The following is a 24,395-nucleotide window of genomic DNA, read 5'->3' as shown; positions in this document are numbered from 1 at the left end:
ACTGTAAAATGATAATAACATTTCCCTCCCCAGCGTGTTATGAGGTCCAAAGGAGATATTTGTAAAGCACTTAGCACGGTGCCTTAGGAAAAGCCTGTATCCATCCTTCCTTCATCTAAGGCCTATAAATGATTTAATGATGGAGACATATTCTTACCTGGTTAAGGTTTCAAGGCTAAAATGGGATGGAGTGTCTTCACTGTAACTGCACACACTTACTCTTATGTATACATACATATAAGCCACTCCCTTCATGAAATGTAACCTCTTAGAGAGTAGGAACTGTTGTTTTGTTATAGCTCTAGTGCCTACTGGAGTGCCTGGTATATAGCAGGTGATCAGTAGGTGCTGGTTAATCAATCAGTAGGTTCCTTTCTGTTCCAAAAATCATTCTTGGCAGAGAAAAAAGAAACTTTGTAAGAGCTGAGTATTTCTGCCTTCATCCATCTCCACTGGCCTGTTGGCTGAGCAGGGGTCCTACTTCTTCTTTCATCAGCTTTCTTGATCCTCCTAAAAATGGATGTGTTTTGCTTCCTTAGCTTCTTCTCCAGCCTCAGCTCATTGTGAGCCTCAGTGCTTGGGATGGTTTTGCTAACGACTAATGACTGACTGATGTACTAACGGCAGCATCCTGAGGTCAGGGCTTAGGACCAGGCCCTACTGTGGGATTCATTCTTTCTCACCCGCCTTTCCCTTCATCTTCCTGCTTTGTCTTCTAGAACTCCAAATCTCTTAGAAAAGTCCTCATTTTCTTCCTGCTGGAAGAGTGGTGTCTGCTGGAGCCTTTGGGATTTCAGCAACTGGCGAGGGTCACTCTGTTAGGGCCTGACTCAGGTTAAGATCCCAGGTGCGATTCCACATCTTTCTCCAGCTCTTTCTATTATCCCTCACTCCCTCTAAAAGTAAGGACTGTGAAGTGTGTGTGTGTGTGTGACCCCTAGGTAGCCCGGTGAAGCCTGTGGACCCCTTCTTAGAACAGGCATTTATCAAACACCTATCATGTGCCAGACACTGTGCTGAGGGCTGGAACAATGCTTTAAAAACACATAAAATAAAACACATAGGACTGAAAAGTCTCATTACATTAACTATATTAAAAGACAGTTTTCAATATATTTTAAAAAACAAGTTTCTGATCTCCAGCTTAAGAATCCCTAGTTATGGCAACATAGGAGCTCAGAACCAAACCACAGAGATTATTGGGTCCAACACCTGCCTGAAGCATGAGTCTTTCCAGCACTGAGCACAGTGCCTGGCACACAGTAGGCATTTTATAAGTGCCTTCTCACAAGGCAGCCTGGCCGGCTTTCAGAAGGTTCCAATTTGTCAGGAATTTCTTCCGATTCATTCATCAAACAACGATTAAATGACTATTCTCTCTGAAGCACTAGAGACATACATGTACATACACATAGATGCAAACACATGGATACATACATACATGCAGGGATGTGCTGGAGTCATCTCAGACCAGCTATCTTAAGTTTTTGGTGTGAGTATTACACCTTGGAAATGGGCAAACTCTGCAGATTGGGCTTGGATTCATTGCTTTGTCAACTGCTTAGACTACAAAAAGTGATGGACAAAATGTTAATAAAGCAGATTCATACTTCCAGGTGGACTTTGTAGATATGTGTATGTCTGTGTATATGTATATTTCTTATATATTTCTCCCCACCCCAGCTGGTTGTTAAACATTTATCAGGACACCCCTGCATGTATGTATGTATGTATATACATGCATATAGACATATGTATAACATATACTCTCCTCTTTAAAAACTTAGACTCTAAGATTTATCGCATTATCGCTCATAGTAGGTACCAATTTTGCCCTTTGGAGTAAGTCTAATAAATCCAAATCCTCCTCTATGAGACTTCCTTTCTAATATTTGAATAAGTAATCCAGTCTGCTCCTCCCCACTCCCCTTCCCTTCTCCAGGCTAAATAGCCCCATTTCCTTCAACCAATGCAACAGAGAGAGAAATGAAGAGGGAGAAGAAGACTGACATAAGGCAGATTTTTTAAATCCTGGAAATCACATGGTTTGGGTGTCATTTAATTTCTTCCCAAAGTAGAATTTTTAGCCTACACCTCAAAAAGATTGAAGAAAGAAGAAAAGGTCTTACAGGTCCACTGACTCCTACTCATTCTACTGTCACTCCTACCCCCCCCATATATACTAAGTATAAGGTGAAATTTAATGTGAGAAGGACAAGGAAGGCTGGGGGCTTCATTGACTTCTAGTGAGAGCTGGAAGGAAATTTAGAGGTCAGATGGTTCAGCCTCCTTATTTTACAGATGGAGGAACTGAGACTTAGAGAAGAAATGTGATGTGTCCAGGGTCACACACATAGTAATAGTAATAGTAGTAGCAGCAGCAGCTGAAGTGCTGGTAGTGGTGGTAGTAGTGGTAGTATTAGTAGTAGTTGGTTGGTGGGTTGTTGTCCTTCGTTCTCAGAGGACCAGAATGACATCTTCACGATAAAGTAAAGTTTCCATGTGTCCAACTGTGGTGGATGAGACCAACACAAGCTTGGAATGCTCTACCACAGTTGGGGCACAGATAGTCTGTGTGAATATTTGGGATGGATATCCCAAGTTTGTGCATCCTGTGTTTCCTTTGTGCTGTCTCAATTCTGCTTTGCTCATAGAGCATAGCACCTTTCTGATGTGGGCACGCCATGCTAAGCGATGCTGTGCCAGTGTCTCCCATGTCAAACAGTCAAATCCAAAGTTCTTGAGAGAGACCTTGAGAGTATCCTTGTATCACTTCTTCTGGCCACCATGTGATTGCCTGCTCCATGCGAGAATAAAATATTCTTTTTGGCAAGCGTATATTTTGTATTCAAACAATGTGGCCAGCCTGTCAGAGTTGCGCTCTCTGAAGCATAGTTTGAATGCTTGGCAGTTCACTTAGGTAGTAGTAGTAGTAGTAGTAGTAGTAGTTAGTAGTAGTAGTAGTAGTAGTTAGTAGTAGTAGTAGTTAGTAGTAGTAGTAGTTAGTAGTAGTAGTTAGTAGTAGTTAGTAGTAGTTAGTAGTTAGTAGTAGTAGTTAGTAGTAGTAGTAGTTAGTAGTAGTAGTAGTAGTAGTTAGTAGTAGTAGTAGTTAGTAGTAGTAGTAGTAGTTAGTAGTAGTAGTAGTTAGTAGTAGTAGTAGTAGTTAGTAGTAGTTAGTAGTAGTAGTAGTTAGTAGTAGTAATAGTAGTTAGTAGTAGTAGTAGTTAGTAGTAGTTAGTAGTAGTAGTAGTAGTTAGTAGTAGTAGTAGTTAGTAGTAGTTAGTAGTAGTAGTAGTAGTTAGTAGTAGTAGTAGTAGTTAGTAGTAGTTAGTAGTAGTAGTAGTTAGTAGTAGTAGTAGTAGTTAGTAGTAGTAATAGTAGTTAGTAGTAGTAGTAGTAGTTAGTAGTAGTTAGTAGTAGTAGTAGTTAGTAGTAGTAGTAGTAGTTAGTAGTAGTTAGTAGTAGTAGTAGTAGTTAGTAGTAGTAGTAGTAGTTAGTAGTAGTAGTAGTTAGTAGTAGTTAGTAGTTAGTAGTAGTAGTTAGTAGTAGTTAGTAGTTAGTAGTAGTAGTAGTTAGTAGTAGTAGTTAGTAGTAGTAGTAGTAGTTAGTAGTAGTTAGTAGTTAGTAGTAGTAGTAGTTAGTAGTAGTTAGTAGTTAGTAGTAGTAGTAATTAGTAGTAGTAGTAGTTAGTAGTAGTAGTAGTAGTTAGTAGTAGTAGTTAGTAGTAGTAGTAGTTAGTAGTAGTAGTAGTTAGTAGTAGTAGTAGTAGCAGCAGCAGCAGGAGCAGCAGCCCACAACTGACAATAGCTAACACTAATTTAGTACTTTAAGATTTGTGAAGTGCTTTACATTCATCTTATTAATAAGGATCAGAGGCAGGAAATGAAAACCAGTAACAATGAGGATAATGAGATGCCGCCCAACTGTAGTTCCTGTCTTTCTTCACACACAGACCCTGCTGTGATATCACCTGACATGACTGCTATCCCTAGATCAGCTCTGCATATAAGGCTGCTGGTAATTCAGTAGATCAAGCAGTAGGTCTGGAGTCAGGAAGACTCATCTTCCTGAGTTCAAATCTGACCTCAGACACTTACTAGATGTGTCATGTAACCTCAGTTTCCTCATCTGTAAAATGAGCTGGAGAAGGAAATGGCAAATCACTCCAGTATCTCTGCCAAGAAAACCTCCAGTGGGGTCATGAACTATTGGACATGACTGAAACAACATGGGACGGCTGGCGGTGCGATGGATAGTGTGCTAGTCTGGAAGTCAGAAAATGCTGAGTTTAAATTTGACTTTAGACGTTTATTAGCTATGTTACCCTGGGAAAGTCATCTTCTCTTTGTCTCGACATCCTCAACTGTAAATGAGGGTGATAATAAGCACCTACCTCTAAGGTTGTTGTAAAGACCAATTGAGATAATAGTTTTTCAAAATGCCTGGCACATAGTAGGTATTATATAAATGCAGTTGCTCAAGACTGTTGCTTCTTTCATACTGAGAGTCTATGGCTTTAGACGTTGGTTGCATTAAAAAAAGCAACAACCACAAAGATTGCTAACTGCCATCTATTTCGAATCTATAAGCCATTAAGGTGGGGGGAGGGCTTCCTTGTAGCAATGGACTTGAAATCAAGTATACCTGTAGCTGAGAATTGCCTCTGATATTTACCAGCTGTGTCACCTTGGGCAAATCACTTTCCAGACCTCAGTCTCTCTCTTCACTGGTCAAATGGGGAGGGGTTGGACCTCCAAGGTCCTTTTCAATTCTAAGTCTATGGGGTGTGATCTTATGCCTGGATGAATTCACAAGCATGTCAGAGATGGTGTGTGTTTCTCACAAGGTCATGGGATGAGATAACATGCATGTAACAGGAATTGGAACAAGGTTGTGCTTCTGACCAACCACATGTGCCTGACTCAGAGCTGAAGGACTTGGAGCTTTGAGGTGAAGTAATGATCTAAGAGATTGAAATAGGCAATCTTACTGCACATTTGTGCTATTTAAAAGGTGCTAACCAAGCCCACTTCTGTCTCACCCAAGCCTCATAGGACTCTGGGGCTCTGGCCTCTGGGCTCAGTACTTGGGATGGGGGAGGTAGGAGGATGTCTTCTGTAGCTTCAGCTGCCGCTCTTGCTACCACAGCTGCAGCTCAAAAACTCCAGCTCCAGCCAAAGCCCAGCCTGGGGATCCACTTAATGAAGTATTTAAGATCTGTTAGAAATAGAGGCCTCAACCAGGGGCCTACCTCAGAGACCAGCCGCATCATTAGTGTAGTACAATGGTAAGAGCTCTGAACTTAGTGTAGAGTCATAGGACCATGGAGTTCCAATCTTGGTTCTGCCACTTATGACCTATGTGACTGTGGGCAAGTTGACTGACTGCTCTGTGCCTCAGTTTCCTTCTGAGTCCAATGATGAGGTTGAATTAGATAGCTTCTGAGGTCCTTTCCAGCTCTAGACCTCAGGAACCTAGTGGCCCATGGATAACAAAGCTGGGCAGAGTTCAGAGTTGGGCTTATCGCCAATAAGAGTCAGACATGCCCAGATGTGGGGTGGAGGCAGGCGGGGGTGGGGAGGGAGCAGGGAACTCTGTGAGCTCAGCTGCAGGGCAAGGAGGAAAACATTGAAAGATACCTGCAGGCTAAATGACTCTGGGAAAATTGCTTAGCCTCCATAACTTAGAGTTAGTTAATGAGTTGGTTTTGTTTTTCGTTTTTGTTTTTGGAACAATGGATGAGGGGAGAAATGGAGGGAGGGAAACTGGGGAATACAAATGAGGGGCAGTTCTCTAAGAATTAAAAAAATAACATGATTCTGATCCACCAGACAGTTTAAAAACTGCACCATACATTCACTATTTATTATCCCTCCCACCCCCAGTGTTCAGACCCTGGGCTAGATGATGGGGAAGATGCACAGATTCTAGTATAATCCCTCCTTCAAAAATTTACTGTCCAGTGCCTCAGTTTCCATCACTACCACTACCATTACCATGTCCACCAAAGACAAGCCAACTTGGGAACATGGAATCCAACTGACCAATGGACTTCAGAAATAATCAAGGACAGGGAGCAGGAGTAGAGGAGATTGGGAGGGAGGAACAGGTGCTGGAGAGAGGCTACAAAAGCTTTGTTCTCCTCATTACTTGGCATACAGTGAGTGCTTAATCAGTTGATTGATGGACAGATGGATTTCCAAGGTCTATTGTTAGGTCATATAAGGAGCTAGAGCAAACTCCAAGGTTGCAGTTACCCAAAATGGCCACTAGGAGACACTTCAATCTCAATAAATAAGCACAGACAACCCCCTCTCCCCCTCCCACAACACCCCCCACCCCAGCCTAAGGATATCAGTCCTCAAGGGAAATCTCGGAGATTGTAAACCCCTGGAAGGCAGAGATTGAGCCTTCTCTTTCTTTTCCCCCTCCCCCACTTCCTCTCCTTCTCACATGCTCCATGCTCCATATGGTGTTTTGTACCCAGGTATGACATAGTGGAAACAGTCTCAGATTTGAACCCAGGCAATCCCATTATTAGACATGTACCTGGGAATTCAAAAAAGAGAAGGAAAGACCCCACACATACCAAAGTTTTCCTTAGAACACTTTTTGTGGGAGGAAAATATTGGAAAGGAAGTAGGTGTGCATTGACTGGTAAATGGATGGGCAAATTTTAGTATGTTAATGTAATAAAGAGTTATTGATGAATATGAAGAATTTGGAGAAACCTGGGAAGACTTGTATGAACTGATGCAGAGTAAAGAAAGTCGAACTAGGAGAACCATGTGTATCGTGACTGCAACAATACAAATGAAAATGACATTTCCATTGACTTCAGGGTTAACAGGATGATCAGCTTTGGTCCTGGAAAGGCAGATAATGAAACACATTTCTCCCCTCTAGGTAGAGAGGAGGGTAACTAAGTTGCATGTCCTGTTAGATGAGGAAGGCTTTGCCCTACTATTTCTCTTTGTATAAAAATATATACTGTAATCTACTTCTACAAGGGAAGCTTCTCTGGGAAGAGAGGTGGGGCTATTTTAAAATGACTGTGGTTTGCTAAACAAAAGCAGTACAACTTCTTTTAGGGGGCATCAGATCCAGGGATGTGTGCGGGGAGGTGGGATTTGCACCCTCTACTCTCTACTACTGTGGCTGAAGTTGGTGAATCACTTGAGTTTGAGGATTCTGAGCTGCATTCGAGCTAACGTTAATCCAATATCTGACACCAAAGTGGTGAGCTCCCAGAATCAGAGGACCACCAGGCTGTCTGTGTTCTGTGCGGGAAGGTCAAGTTAAGTCCAGTTAACAAGCTTTTTTTAAGCATCTACTATGTGCCAGCACTGTGCTAGGCCCTGAGAATACAAAAGAAAGCAAAAGCATTCTTTTTGCTAAGGTTCTAAGGTTCCTTCCATTTCTAACATTCTGTGTTCTAAGGTCCCTCATACTCTGATGTACATTGATATAAGATACATCATAGCTCTGACGGTGGATGATCTAAGAATCCTTTCTATGTTCTAAAGCCTTTCCCAAGACTAATAGTCTAAGCTCCAGCAGCTCAGTGGATGTTGACTCATAGTGGATTAAATGATGGGGCTGATACAATTGTGAGCTTCATGGCTAGTGTTAACCTGGTCCACTTTTGGGGAATGTTCATCCTTTCATGACTTCAATTCTTTCCCTCCTGAATCCTGGTTCATACTGGATGTAGTCACAAGCCCTGCTCTGTCAGGGAGGCTACCAGTGGAGGACTCTCTTCTCATAATGGTCTCAATTGGGAAGGACCCAACTTTAGGAGAAGGGTGTCCATTCCTTGGGTGTCTGCCTCGGATATAGACAGTCCTCCCCCAAAGAGAGGAGAAATGGACACTGGGAATGGGAGGTATATCTTCTGGACTTGGGCCCCTCTTATTCCTTATGCACCTTTTAGAGAAGGGTAGGATGGGGATGGAAATTGTTTCCATACTGTAAAGCCTTCCCAGTGCAGGACAATGCATTCATCTACACCTGCCAGCTTAGGCCATCCTGACCACTGAGAAGACCAAGGTTCCCAGGGGACCAAGCCAAGGTTAGATGGGATCAGTGGTATATAAACTGAATTTGTTGAATTAAATGCCATTGAGTTTAAGCATTGCCCTCTCCTAACCTGGGTTCTCTTTGATAATGTAAGTGATACCAACTAGGGCAATGCATTAAGCCATAAATGTCTTCCTGTGCTGCCTCCTCTGTCTCTTTTTCCTCCTCTTCTTCCTTTTCTTCCTCTTCCTTTTATATGACAGAAATTGAAAAGTATAGCAGAATGGACAGAGAGCTAGCATTGGAGCCAGGAAGACCTAGTTCAGGTCATATAACCTCTGGTTGAAGACTTCCAATGATGAAGAATTCACTACCTCACAAAGAAGCCTATTCTAATTTTAGACACCTATAAGTGTTAGCATGTTTTTCCTTTCATCAAGCCATGTCTTCCTGATAGAAATTCACACTTTTAGAAGTTCCTCCTACTATTTTCACCTGTTGAAGCCTTCCCCTCCTTCAAGCCCTGCCTCCTTTATGAAACCTTCCCAGATGCCAGATACCAGAAAATAACTACTCTTTCCAAAGTCAGCATTTTTTGTTCTAAGGCCCTTCCCAGGCTTCATATTTCATATGTAAAATCTGTCCCAATTCTGGCATCCCAAATTCTACATTCTAAGGTTTCTTCCAGTTCTAACACTCTATGCTTTATGTTCTAGGATCCCTTCCAGCCCCAACTTTCAAGGCATATTCTTTTATAAATGTGTTAAGGTTCCTTCCAGTTCTGACTAGGCTTTAAGGTCCCTTCCAACTTTGAAAATCCAATGATAATCCATAGTCATGTTGTATAGTGATTGGTTTCACAAAGCCTTTTCTTCTCAGCTAGCTGGTGAGACTGGGAATCCTTTGGCTGAATACATCGCTCAGTTCTGATCTTCCTCAGCTGGACTAATTTCTCCTCTCTTCATCATGCAGTGCCAGAGACTTGAGCACATGCTGGCTTTATCCCAGAGAGGTAAGAAGAATTCCTTTATGTCCCATTGTCAGGACAATTGATAAATCAGAGACCTCCCAGAGGATGCTGATCAGAATGATGAAGGGCCATAGATCATAAGAAACTGACATTTTACTCTGAGGAAAACAAGACTTATTGGGGAGAAAAGGGCAGCGGAAGAGGATGTGATGACCATGTGAAGAGCTTTCATTTGAAAGAAGGATTATCTTTGTTCTACTTGGTCCTTGAGGGTAGAAGTAAGAGCAGTGGGTGAAAGATTTTAAAGAAGTAGATTTTCACTGGTTCTAAGGAAACACTTCCTAGCACTCAGAGATATCCCAAAGCAGACTGGGCTGCCTCAGTGGTAGTAGCTTTCCCCTAGCTGGAGGTCTCTAAGCAAAGGCTGGGAAACTACTTGTCAGGGATGCTAGAGAGTTCTTGTTTCAAGTACAGGTTGAACTAGGGAGCCTGTGAAATCCATTCTGTCTCATTTTGTGTGTCTGGAAAATACTCTCTACCTACAAGGAGCAATAGCCTACATTCCTATAGGGCTCTATAATTTGCCAAAAAAATAAAAAGATAATTGTCCAGCTTGACTGGAGCATGGAGTACAGGGAGGGAAGTGATTTGAGTTGAGGTTGGAAAGGTATGAGGTACCAGATTGTGGAGAACCTTGAATGCCAAGAAATAGAGTGTGACCTTTCCTCAACTGGCAAGCAGAAACATGAGATTATAGATTTAGAGCTGAAAGGGGTCACATGACGAGACTGGCTTCAGAACAGTGTCTGGCACAAAGGAGGTGCTTAATAAATGCCTGTTGATTGATTAATTGGTGTCTAGTTTTGGTGGTCATGGAAGCTTGGCATTGGAAAAGACCAGTTGGATTCCTCACTCTTCTCCTTTCCAAAACATACATTTCCCCTCCATGGCATTAATCCCCAAGTCCATTCACCTTGTATGGGACGTCTTCCTCTCCATGTTTGTTCTAGTCTTGCCCATCCTCCTGGGCCCACTTTGTATTCCTCTCCTAAGTGCTTATTGGCTGACTGACTCTTCCATTGACCAAGGTTTCTTCCCTCCCTGGAATACTGTCTACACCAGTAATTTTCTGGCTTCTGAGCACATCCAACTTCAGCCATCTTTCATGCTTATCTATAGTTTGTCTCCTGATTTGGGCTTAGAGCCCCTTGAGATGTCTTGCTTACATTAAATGCTCACTAAATACTCACTATGGTTCTTCTTACCCCTATCCTTTGCTGAATAGACTGTGCTTGGTGACATGTATAGAGGTAAAGTCATTGAAATGAAACTCAAGAAAGACAGAATTCTACTCCTTGATCCATCCCTACCTCAATATGCTGCCCTTGGCATGGTATAGTCAATGAGTCATTGGACCTGGAATTGGGAAAAACTGTTCTCACATCCCATCTCAGAAATTTACAAGCTGTGTGACCTTGGGCAAGTCACTTAACCACTCCCTTTACTTCAGAGTTCTCACTGTAAAATGAGGAATTTGGCCTAGATTTCTCTAAGGGTCAGTCCAGTTCTAAATCTATCATTCACTGATCCGAAGTTATTTAACCTCCCTGGTTCCCATGGTCACAGAACTCTAGCTGGAAATGACCTTAGAAGCAATCCAGACTGAGCATTCTTTGTTGTTCTTCAGTCATTTCAGTCCTCTCTGACTCTGTGACCCAATTTGGGATTTTCTTGGTTTGCCATCTCCTTCTTCAGCCAGCCTATAGACCCTTTCTCAAATTAATGTTTTTAAAATACATAGCAACAAATATATAGAAATGCAGTTATCAAAACTTTTTAAAAAATATACATTAACAACAGCAAAGAGATAGGAAGATAAATTCCATTTAAAATAGCTCTGGAAAATATAAAATATTTGGGAGTCTACCTGCCAAGATAAACCCACGAACTATGTGAACACAATTACGAAACACTTTTCACACAAATAAAGTCAGATCTACACAACTGGAAAAATACCGATTGCTCACGGGTAGGTCAAACTAATATAACAAAAGGACAATATTTTTCAGTGCCATAGCAATCAAACCACCAAAAATGTTTTATAGAGCTGGAGAAAAGAATAACAAAATTCATCTGGAAGAACCAAAACTCAAGAATATCAAGGGAATTAATGAAAAAGAATGCAAAGGAAGATGGCTTAGCCAGAAAAGATCAAAAACAATATCAAAAAGTGGCAACCATCAAAAGTATTTGGTGCTGGCTAAGAAACAGAATGGTGGAGCAGCGGAATAGGTTACCTATACAAGACACAGTAGTCAATGACTATAGTAATCTACTGTTTGACAAACCCCAAATCTCCAGCTTCTGGGATAAGGATTCATTATTTGATAAAAAATGCTGGGAAACTAGAAAACAGTATGGCAGAAACTAAGTAGAGACCAACATCTCACACCATATACAAAATTAAGGTCAACATGGGCACATGGTTTAGACATAAGAGGTGATTCCATAAGCAAATTAGGAGAGCATGGAATAGTTTATCTGTCAGATCGATGGAGAAGGAAAGAATTTATGACCAGATAAGAGATAGGGAATATTATGAAATTCAAAATGGATAATTTTGATTACATTAAATTAAATAGTTTTTGCAAAAACAAAACAAATTCAATCAAGATTAGAAGGAAAACAGAAAGCTGGGGACCAATTTTTATAGCCAGTGTTTCTGATGAAGGTCTTTTTTTCAAATATATAGAGAATGGAATGAAATTTATAAAAATACAAATCATTCCCCAATTGAAAAATGATCAAAGAATGTGAATAGACAGTTTTCAGATGAAGAAATTAAAGCTGTCTATAGTGATATGAAAAAATGCTCTAAATCACTATTGACTTAGAGAGATGCAAATTAAAACAACTCTGATGCACCACCTCACACCTATAAGATTGGCTAATATGACAGAGAAGGAAAATGATAAATGTTGGAAAAGATGTGGGGAAATTGGAAAACTAATGCATCATTGGTGGAGTTGTGAACTAATCCAACCATTCTGAAGAGAAATGGAACTATGCCCAAAGGGCCATAAAACTGTGCATACCCTTTATTTCAGCAATACCACTACTATGTCTGTATCCCAAAGAGATCATTAAAAAGGGAAAAGAACCCACTTGTACAAAATTATTTATAGCAGCTCTTTTTTTGTGGTGGCAAAGAATTAGAAACTGAGGGGATACCCAAGCAAGTTGTGGCATATAAATGTAATAGAATACTATTGTGCTGTAAGAAATGATAAGCACGTGGATTTCAGAAAAAACTTGGAAAGTTTACATGAACTGATGGTGAGTGAAGGGGGCAGAACCAGAACACTGTACACAGTAACAGCAACATTGTATGATGATCAACTATGATAGATTAGCTCTTCTATGCAATAAAATGATTCAAGAAAAGTCCAAAAGACTCATGATGGGAAATGCTATCCATATCCAGAGAAAGAACTATGGAGTCTGAATGTAGACTGAAAAATAGCATTTTCACTTTTTTGTGTTTTTTCTTTCTCATGGTTTTTCCATTTTGTTCTGATTCTTCTTTCACAACATGACTAATGTAGAAATATGTTTAACATGATTGTATACGTGTAACCTATATCAGATTGCTTGCTGCCTTGGGGAGTGGAGAGGGAAGGGAAAAAAGGAGAAGAACTTGGAACTCAAAATCTTATAAAAATGAATGTTGAAAACTATCTTTACATGTAATTGGAAAAAAAATAAAATGCTATTAAGTGGGGAAATTTTTAAAAAAGAAAACACCTAAGAGAGAGAAAAGAACTGAAAAGAAGGTAATAGACCCCAGAACATTTGAACTCAACCTTCTCATTTTGCAGATTAGGAAACTGAGTAACAAAGGAAGTGAAATGACTTGCCCAAGGTCATTCAGCAAGGTAGTATGATCTAGGTGGAAATGTAAAATAAAGGGGCTGAACCTGATGGTCTCAAATCCTTCCCAGTTTTAAATTGATGGTCCTATGAATTCTATATCACTTCAGTTTCCTGGGGCCTTAGTTTCCTCATTCATATTATGAAGGGGTTAGATTAACTGGTCCCAATATATAATATGCAGGAGCAGGCATGGTCTGTGGCAGTACATTTGGGGCTGAAAGGGACCTTTTTAGGTCATCCAGTCCAGCCTCCTAATTTTACAGGGGAGGAAACTGAGGCTGTAGAGGGGTTAACTTACCCAGTATTACACAAGTATATGACAGAGCTGGGATTTGAATGAACTCTTCCTGACTCCATGTTCAGGGCTCTAGCCACCAGGTGGTACAGTAGACAGAGTACTGGGTCTGGAGTCAGGAAGACCTGAGTTCAAATTCAGACTCAAATGCTTACATGCTCTGTGACCATGGGCAAGTCACATAGCCTCTGTTTGCCTCAGTTTCCTCATCTGTAAAATGTAAAAATCTCCCAGGGTTATTGAGAGGATCAAATGAGATATATTTGTACTGCTACTGCTACTACTGCTGCTGCTGCTGCTTCTGCTGCTGCTGCTACTGCTGCTGCTGCTGCTACTACTACTATTACTACTACAATTACATCATGCCAACTCTACCATCTCTGAGAGTCTTTAAGAGGAAGTTGGAAGACCACTTATCAGAGATGTTTTAGGAGAGAGTCTTCATCTCAGTAAGGATACATCCTAGATGCCCTCTGATGTCTCTGCTAATCCTGAGGGTACATGGTTTTATATCTATTTTAGGAAAAAAACTCTAAGAGACATTCAAAGGATTTAAAACTTCACTTTCAAGTAAGAGGCTCCAAGCCTGGGATCCCCAGCCAGTAGACCAGAACCTACCAAAAGTTCTCCAAGCTTTCCCTAGCAACTCTCCAGACCAGTTCTGTCATTGTCCTCTTTTCCCACCTCTCCTTTATCTCAGGCCCTGTTCACTTTGGATTTCTGGGATTCCAATCAAACAAGGCAATTTAGGCTATCCCTGTGCCCATCTAATCCACAAAACTTATCACTCACTTTCTTGCCACCTGATGGTCACTCAGCATCAGAGAAAAGATGATAGATCCCACTCAAGAAATATGGTAGGGAGGGGAAAGTGGGTATATGCATGTATGATTTCAAGTGGACAGTGTTGAACTTGGGATCAGAAAGACCTGGATTCAAAACACACCTCCGACACTTATTAATTGAGTGACCCTGGGCAAGTCACTTCACTTTGGGGGCTTGTTTTCAAACCTGTAATGTAGGAGAAGGTTGAATATGACACCCTGAAAGGCTTCCCCTGGCTTTAAAACTATGATTCTATGGTCCTTCCACCACTCCTGACTCCCTGATCTTGTTCCTTGTCTGTTAGCAACTTGGCACAGAGTATTGGACCTACAGCCAATAAGAATCATCTTCCTGAGTTCAAATCTAGCCTCAGATACTTACTAGCTGTGTGATAATGGGCTAGTCACTTAATCTTGTCTGCCTCAGTTTCCTCATCTGTAGAATGAACTGGAGAAGGAAATGGCAAACCACTGTAGTCTCTTTGCCAAGAAAATCCCAAATGGGGTCATGAAGAGTCAGAAATGATGGAAAAGACTGAATAACAAAAAGAAAGAAAGAAAGAAAGGATATTTTTCCTTCCCCCAGCTTTTCTGCTATTGGCATCTCTAAGGAGTCAGTTAATATGTTTGCATTCTTACTTCTGACAGCAATAAGAATTTTCATTTTATCCCCACAGCTACCCTGGGAGGTAAATACTTTTATTATTATGCCCATTATACAGATGAGGAAACTAAGGCCATGCTTAAGTGGCTTGTAGGGTCACATAGCTAGTAAGTGTCTGAGTCAGGATTTGGGTGGATGCTTGTGGAGGTGAGGATGGGATGATGGAGACTGTTCTTGCAGACACCTGTACTGAAAAAAACTTCTCCCAGCCTTCAGAACTACTGCTACATTCTGGTCCTGTTGGGAAATGAGAGATTGAAAGAGAACAACTGCAATTTCAAGAAGCCTAGTGATCAGAATAAAGGAGGAGAAAGCAGAGCTGTATTCAGCCCTGCACACAGCAGACCTGGAGTCTTGTTCTGGATTGCACATGGTAGGAAGGACTGGGACAATTTGGAGAGTGTCCAGAGGAGGGTGGTTGGGTTGATGAAGGAACTAGAACCCACATCACACAAAGAGGCATTGAAGATCCTTTCTTGAGGATCTGAAGAGCTATCTCATGGGATATGGCTTATTCCAGGCTACTCCAAAGGACAGAATAAAAACCAAAGGTGGATGTTCCAAGGAAGAAAATTTCAGCTCAGTATTAGGAAGCATTTTCTAAGAATTAAAACTGTACCAATATAGAACTGATAACTTTAGGTTAGAACAAGTTCTCTCTCCTAGAAGTTTATTGAATCACAGGTGAGAGGTCACCTAGTCCAATCTCCTCATTTAACATGGAAAAGGCAATGAGACTCATAGATGCGGGTCCAGAAAGATGATGTAACTTGCCCATGGTTACACAGGTAGAAAGGGACAGAGTTGGGATTTCAGTTCAAGTTCTTCATTCTATGACTCCAAATTCATAGACAGATATATATATGTGTGTGTACGTGTACATATGCATATATATGTATGTATTTGTGTATGTATATATGTGTATATCTATACATACATACATACACACATGCATATATATGTATACGTATAAAAGGGAAGTTGTGTTACTTTGAGGCTGGTTGAACCATAGCAAAGTGGAAAGAACACTGGATCAAGAGTCAAGAAACCGAGGTTTGCATCTCACCCCAGACCTTTCCTAGATGCATACATTTAGACAATTCACTTTCCCTTTCTTCCTATCAATTTCCATTGCAAAATGCAAAGGAGGAGAGAGGAATTTGACACAATCCTTAAGATCCTTTGCAACTCTAAATACTCTGATTCTGTAAACTCATAACTTATCATTCCAATGGATCTCTGCTTTATTTGAATCAACCAATCAAAAAGCACTTATTAAGCACTTACTATGTGGAAGCTATGGAGAGTACAGAGAGAAAAATGATGTAATCCTTCTCCTCAAGAAACTTACATTCTTTTGAGGAATCATAAACATTAAAAAGTACAATGTGGGTAATTAGGTAGTACAGTGGATAGAGGACCAGCCCTGAAGGCAGAAGGGTCTGAGTTCAAATCCTGCCTCAGACACTTGCTAGCTGTGTGATCCTGGGCAAGTCAATCCCAATTGCCTACAAAAAAGTACGTGAAATGTTTTATATATACATAAAAATAAAGTTTTTATCATCACACATACTAAGTATATATACACATATAAATATGCATTTACAAGACCCATGGAAGGGGAAATGGTTTTTGGTAGGGGAGGTATGTTTTTTAACCCTTTCTGAGATGTAGAACTGTCCTTTTTCTCTAAACACAATCTCTTTCCTGAACAAAAGAAATCTCTCCCAAGTAATAGAAGGGTGCTGAGCTGGTTTCTACTTTCTAGTACATGCAATAAATAAAATACAGAGTAACAATACAGTCCTGGGGAGAAACATTTGTACTTATGTTTTCAGAATTATTTTAAACCCTAACTCACTAACCCAAACCAGACTGCAGGATGACTGAGAACAATTCCGTTTCGGAGCCAACATTTGGAGACTAGCTCCTACTGCCTAACAGGGCCTGGAAGGTGGGGGTGGGGTGGGGTGGGGTGGGAGGAGAGGAGGGAGAGGCAAAGCTGATCTCAGGGCCCCAGCTGCTGCCTCCTCTTTTTCTTCCCCATAGGGCACCAACCCAACGTCCTCAGTCATGGTAGCTCACATCTCACAATAATAGTTCACATTTCTATAGCTCCCCAAGAGTTGCAAAGTCTTATAAATGCATCTCACTTGATGCTCCAAGCAACACTGTGAAATGTGTACTATTTTTAAACACCATTTCACAGATGTCAAACCTGAGTCTTCCTGGCTCCAAATATCCACTGTTCTACACAATGACATGTCACTACACTCTTCAGGTAGGGCAAAGGAGTAAGAAACTGGGCTATTTGGTTATTTGGTTAATTAATTAATTAATTAATAATGGAGGCAACTAGGTGGCAGAGTGCTGGGCCTGAAGTCTGGAAGACTCATCTTCCGGAGTTCAAATCTGGGCTCCGACACTTACTAGCTGTGTGACCCCGGACAACTCACTTAACCCTGTCTGCCTCAGTTTCCTCATTTGTAAAATGAACCGGAGAAGGAAAGAGTAAACCATTCCAGTATCTTTGCCCAGAAAACCCCCAATGGGGTCATGAAGAGTGGGTCAAGACTGAAATGTCTCAACAACAACAAAATTGCTTGTCATCAGTTTCTCTGCAAGAGCTAAGAGGATATCCTATCTGAGAAGGAACTTAGAATGTAGCATGCCACAGCTAGAAAGACCTAAAGATATAGAATGTTCGAACTGAAAAGATATCAGAGCCAGAAGAGACTTTAAAACATAATATATATCAATGTATATTGATGAAAATCAATGCTGGCAGTAACTGCAGAAAATCAAAATCAGTATTCAAAGGAACTGTAGCGTATAAAATGTTAAGAGCTGGAATGGACTTTAGCACCTAGAATACCAGTGCTGGAAATGACCTTACAAGCAACCAATCAACAAACATTAATGAGGCACCTACTCTACGGAAGTACTAGGGCTTGGGGCTGGGGCTGCAAGGAAAACGAATAGAAATCCCTGCTTGCGTGGAAGTTAGCGTTCCAATGAGGCAGAAGGACCTTGAAACCCATATCTAAGCTCTTTGGCTCTTTTTCCTTCACACCCACATCGAACCAGTTGACCAATTTTGTCATTTCTGTCTATGGCATCTCTCACATGCCCCCTTCTCTCTGGTTTTGCTTTTATCACCTCAGTTCACATTCTCATCTCTCTCTTTGTTGTTGTCTTCCAGTTGTATCTGACTCTTCGTGACTCCATTTGGGGTTTCTTTGGCAAAGATACTGGAATGGTTTACCATTACCTTCTTCAGCTCATTTTACATATGAGGAAACTGAGGAAAGGAGGGTCAAGTGACTTGCCCAAGGTCACGCAGCTAGCGAGTGTCTCTGGCCAGATTTGAATTCAGGAAGATGAGTTTTCCTATTTCCAGGCTCTGCACTCTATCCACCTATTTGCCCCTCATCTCTTTCCTGACTATTATACTAATTTAGGGGCAGCTAGGTGGTGCAGTGGATAGAGTACCAGTGTAGGAGTCAGGAGGATCTGAGTTCAAATCTCACCTCAGACACTTGACACTCACTAGCTGTGTGACCTTGGGCAAGTCACTTAACCCCAATTGCCTCATCCTGGGTCATCTCCAGTCATCCTGATGAATATCTGGTCACTGGATTCAGATGGTTGAGGAGCAGAAGTGAGGCTGGTGACCTGCACAGCCCTCCCTCACTCAAAAAAACAGTCAAGTGCAAGTCATATCATCATTTCCTTGATGGCATGGTCTTCTTCAACAACAAAGGACACACACACACACAATAACTTAGTTGATCTCCCTATCTCCTGTCTTTTCCTTCTCTGATCCTCCAAACACACAGTTGTCAAAAATGTCTGTGTTACACAGGTTGCCCATATCTCCTTGAAGTTTTTGTGGCTCACTATGACCTCTAAGATAAGAAACAAGCTTCTTATTCTGACAATTAAGGCTCAAATTTGGTGCCATCTTCTCACGGTATCCTTTCTTGACCCCTTAGCTGAAAGTAGTCTTTTCAAATGTTTCCAGGGTTTGTCTGGCCCTGTCCTCCGCCTATCTCTATTAGACAAAGGTAGGATCATCAAAACAGAGACTCCCCCCATCGAACCCTCCATTACCCTCACCAAACAATCAGCTCCTCTGTTGATGGTTCGCAACTTCCTATTTCACAGCACAATATTTTATGTTCCTCATGGGAAATAGAGACCAGATGTTCCATCTCAGCCAAGACCTGTCTTGCACTACAGCACTTTGAAAAAGGCTACTTTTAAAAGGGTTTTAAAATCAGATTTTAAAAGATTAATTGGGTTTTTATTCTCATCTTTTTAGTAAATAAATGCTAAGATAATTTGAACTTAAGATTTGTCAAAGCTGGCACATTGCAAGCACTTCAGGGTAACTCCAGTCATCCCACATCCCACTCCCTCCTTTTCTTCTCTATCTAGAACAATCCCTTGTCTTCCTATTCAAGGCTTTGAGCTTTTCCGTTTCCATTAGGGCTCTCTCCCTCTTGAAATTACATGCATTTGCTTACGTGAGTACAAGTTGTATCTATTTCCTCCCCCCTTTCCTTCCCACTTGGATGAAATAAATTATTTTTTAAAATTTCATAACTGTAACTCAAATCCATTGCAAAATTTATAGACTTAAGATAAAAATAGCAAAATCCATTTAAAAATTCTATGCTAAGTGGCACAGTGTACAGAGAGTTGGCCCTGAAGTCAGGAGGTCCTGAGTTCAAAACCTGCCTTAGACACTTACTAGCTGTGTGACCCTGGGCAAGTTACTTAACCCTGGCTGCCTCAAAAAAAAAAACAACAAAAAAAAAACCCAATCAAAACAAACCCAACCCTCTCCTCCTAAAATAAAATTGCATACAAGTTTGTAGTTTAGATTTTAGATTCATTCTTGTTTTAGTGGCCGTCATCTACCTAAGCACATTCTCATCAAAATAACCCCCAAATCATTGTCAAGTACTTTGTAATCTCCAAAGTCCTCCACTAATCTGAACAACTATTCTTAACGTTCTGGAATGGAAGATCATGTTCACTTCGTAGACGTCTCTGATGTAGCTTTACCATTATCCAAATCACAGACATTAGAGGATTTCTCGTTTCGAAGATGCAGAAGCTACAGATCCATAACTAGTGGTTTTAGTGCCCAGGGCAACATTCACAAAACATTCTCTAAAAGAAGTCATTTTAAAGATAAATTGAGATCCTGCAACATTGTGAATCAGCTGCTAGAGCAGCCCAAGGTGGTGATGTGTGTGTGTGTGTGTGTGTGTGTGTGTGTGTGTGTGTGTGTGTGGTGGTTGTTGCTTGCTAGGATCATCTGGTGAGTTTTTATTTTTACTAATTTTGCCATCTAGCTTTTTTTCTTACCATCAGCTGGTTCTATGCTGCTGAAAAAAAGCAATATAAGAACTGTCAGTGCCTCCTAAATGTTATAACCCCTAGTTGCCTTGCCCTAGTTATGCCTCTCTGCCACAGTCACATAGGCAGAGAATGACTGGGTCAGAATTAGCAGCAGGTCTTCTAAATCCACAAGCCAGTACTCTTTCCATGAATCTGATGTTTTTTCTGGTGCGGTGCCGGCATCTTCCCTAAATGAAACCTTTATCCATTAACCTCAGATGTGAAGAATATTCAGTAGACAAGTGGCCAAGCAACAGGATGACTTCAGAATGAGAAATAAAAATGTTGATTATGTTGAGGGATCCTGACCAGTTCTTTAAATCCATTCCCCAAGAGGAAGTTGATGGAGCTGACTATGTAAAGAAAGAGAGTGAGTTTGCTATTTCAAAAGGAAGTTCAAAGTATTTTTCCATTGCCTTTCCTGGATTCTGCCAGTAACCCTTTCATAGTCTAAATAAATATTGAATTTAACTACTCCCAAAGGTCTGAAGGCAACAGTGACACTTCAGACTCCATTAGCCTTAGCTGCCCTGAGATGGATGGACCCACACATGCCTAGTACAATGAATTTGAGGCTTAAAATGGCTCCACATGGCTCTTACCCATCCCCCTAAGGTCCCCTGGATCCCTTTGTGGGACAAAGGGAAGAAATATTCCCATAGGGGATCCCTGATCTGATTTGTTGACTCAATTTAGGACTTGAAAGGTCTGTCCCATTTCTTAGGATGGATTCTGGGAAGCCACAGGGATCTCACTGTTCTGGAATTCTTCCAGGAAAGGAGAGTTGAAGATCATAGGTTCATAGACCTGGAGTTGAAAAGGACTTTGGGCGTCATATGGTCCAGTTTCTTCCTCCTTCAGAGGAAGAATCTAGCACCTAGAGAGGTTAAATTATTTGTTCCAGGTTCCAGAGGTGATGAATGCCAGAGCTCAGATTTGAATTGAATTGAGTCAGAAGATTCTAGACTCAATGTCCTTTCCATTGTCCCAAACTGGCTTACAGGTCAGGAGACAGGAGAGGAGGGGGTGCTGCTTGCAAGGTAAAGGGGCAGAGACTGAATATCCATTTCAGTGGGAGAGGGAGAAAGTAGGAATTGAGCCTAATGTGGGACAATAATCACCATCATTTATATAGTATTTCTCGGTCCATGAAATTCTTTTCTCATTGCAGCCTTAAGAAAGTGTTGTTGTTCAGTCCTGGTTGGACTCCTCATGACCCCATTTGAGGTTTTCTTGGCAAGGATACTGAAGTGGTTTGCCATTTCCTTTTCCAGTTCATTTTACAGATAAAGAAACTGAGGCAGATAGGGTTAAGTGACTTCCCAGGTTCACATAGCTAGTAAGTGATTTGATCTGAGATCTTCATTACTCCAGGTCTAGCTTTACCTACTGTACCATCTAGATGCCCAGTTCTAAGAAGCAGATCACATTAATGGAAGATCAAAGATACAAAAGAGCCAGGAACTCTGAGGATCTGAGCTCTCATCCTTTGAGCTTTATGGGAAGTGATTGTGTTATAGTAACAATAAGAATACTGGGTCACGTTTCTAAGACACTTTACAATTTACAAAGTACTTTCTTAATAAGCCCATGAGAAAGGTAATGTAGATATTATACCTCCATTTTATAGATGTGGAAATGAACTGTTGAGTAAAAATGACTTGCCCAGGGTCCCAGGTGGCAGAACTGGGATTGATTGAAAAAAATGCTAGCCTGTTAGAGCTGACAAGGAGCCTAGAGACTATTTAATTAAATCTGCCTCATTTTGCAAATGAAAAAACTAAGGCTTAGAAAAGTAAATTGACCTGGCCAGGGTCATACAGCTGATGAATGGCAGAATAGGGACTCAGACTCTCATCTTCTGAACCCGTCAGATTGCTTCTCCATGATGCTGCCTCCCACAGCAAGGAAAAAGTTTATGGAGCTTGTGCTCCCTCAAAATGGGGCAGGCTGAAGAGATGCTTGGACAGCCAATAAACCTTTCTAGGGCTGTCATGGGCAACATGGGTCAGATTTGCTCTGTTCAGCATGAAAGAGAAGAAGTAGTAATGGAAGAAGGCTGATGAGAGGCAGATTTAGGCTTGGGATCCTAGATTCTAAGCTCAAAAGGACCTTGGAGGTTATTTAATCTAACCCTTGGATTTTACAGATGAAACAACTGACAAGTGAAAGGTCTCACAGAAACAACGGACAAAAACAGGATTTGAAACTAGATCTCCTGGTTTTGGGTCCAGTGTTCTTTCCACTTTACTCCATCGCTTGACTTCATGACAATCAACACTGTCCCTAAATGTCTCTAATTAGAGCTAGCATTTTTAGACACTATCTCATTTGATCCTCACAACTCTGAGAGATAGAACCATTATCATTCTCATTTTATTGAAGGGGAAACTGAGGCAGAGAGAATTCAAGTCACCGGCTACAGTCACAGAGTCATATATACATATGCGTATGTGTGACACATGCCTATATACACATGCATACATGCATATGCATGTATACACATGCATGTATATGTGTATGCACATATGTATATACTATATGTGTATGTATATATCTATACATACATATATATTATACATATGTATACGTGTGTGTGTATATATATATATGTATATATATATATACACACACATAGACAGATAGATATTTGTGGAAGGGAATTTGTGTTAGTTCAAGACTGGTTGAACCACAGCACTGTGAAAAGAACACTGGATCAGGAGTCAAGAAACCTGGGTTTGCGTATCACCCCAGACCTTTCTTAGATGCATGAATTTAGACAATTCAGTTTCCCTTTCTTCCTGTCCACCTCCATTGTAAAATGCAATGGAGGAGAGCAGAATTTGACACAATCCCTAAACTCCTTTGCAGCTTTAAATACTATAATTCTGTAAACTCACAAGTTATCATTCCAATGGACCTCTGCTTTATTTGAATCAATCAATCAAAAAGCAATTATTAAGCACTTACTATGTGGAAGCTACAGGGATTACAAAGAGAAAAGTGATGTAATCCTTCTCCTCAAGAAACTCACGCCCTGTTGGGAAATCACCAGCAGTAAAAAGTATACTGGGTGTGTAGGTGGCGCAGTGGATAGGTGCAGTCCTAAAGTCACAAAGATCTGAGTTCAAACCCAGCCTCGGACACTCATTAGCTGTGTGAACCTAAGCAAGTCACTTAACCCTGATTGCCTCAAAGAAAGTACATATATATAATATATATGCATATATATTAAATGTATGTAATCGCAGAAGCATATATGTTACTATAAATATACATTTGCAAGACGCATGCAAGGAAAAATTATTTTGGGGACAGGAGGGTACTCTTTTTTTATAAACTATCTCTAGGATGTAGGACTGTCCATTCTCTCTAAACGTGATCTCTTTCCGGACCGGAAGGAATCTCTCCCAAGTAACAAGAATCAGGGTCCCAGAGCTGGTTCCACTTTCTGGTACGTGCAATAAATAAAATACAAGATAACAGTAAAAATAAAATACAAGATAACAAGATAACACAAATTCCCTTCCACAAATATCTATCTATGTGTGTGTGTGTGTGTGTATATGTATACATATATATACACACACACACGTATACATATGTATAGTATATATGTATGTATAGATATATACAAGATACCAGCGTTTATGCTTACGTTTTCAGAATTATTTCAAACTCTAAAGCACTCACCCAAACCAGACTGCTGGGATGCTTGAGAACAATCCCGTTTCAGGAAAAAAATAATAAGCAAAAATAAAATCGAAATATAAGCATGTGAAAGAGGAGCAAATTACAATGAGAGATTCTAGGGTGGAAAGAACAAGTCCAGTTTTGGGGGGAATTATAGGGATGAGAGAGGGCATAGGAGAGAGGCAGAGAAGGCTGCTGAAAGAAAGGAGAACCTGTATCTTACATTTATCTTATATAAATGTATATGGGCACACATGTGGAATCCCCTGCTAAATGGTAAACTTCTTGAGGTCAGGGGCTATTTTATTTTTGTCTTCATATTTACAGGGTCCAGTTCAGTTTCTGGTGCAGAGTAGATGCTTAGTAAATGGTTGATCGATTGAGTAATTAGAGAGAAACATGGTATAATGGAAAAAAATGTGGATTCTTGAATTGGAGTTTATGTGTTCAAATACCTGTTTTGGTGCTTACTGACTACCTTTGTTAGCTTAGGCAAACCAGTGGAAGCTTTTGGGGCCTCCTCCTCCTCTATGATATGAAGGGGACTAAATGACCTCTAAATTTTAACCCCTTCAAATTAGAAAT

The 24,395-nt window shown here is 40.7% G+C and overlaps 1 protein-coding gene across 1 annotated transcript in view; it reads right to left on the bottom strand.

Moving 5' to 3' along the window:
- The window catches only part of ALX4 (ALX homeobox 4), a 67,965-nt gene that overhangs the window by 19,662 nt on the left and 23,908 nt on the right, over window positions 1-24,395 (bottom strand). The gene's annotated exons all lie outside the window — the stretch shown is intronic.

This window comes from Notamacropus eugenii, chromosome 6 (genome assembly GCF_028372415.1).
Source record: "Notamacropus eugenii isolate mMacEug1 chromosome 6, mMacEug1.pri_v2, whole genome shotgun sequence".
Taxonomy (NCBI): domain Eukaryota; kingdom Metazoa; phylum Chordata; class Mammalia; order Diprotodontia; family Macropodidae; genus Notamacropus; species Notamacropus eugenii.
Note: the sequence above shows the minus strand (reverse complement) of the source record. Positions and strands in the feature narration are given on the sequence as shown.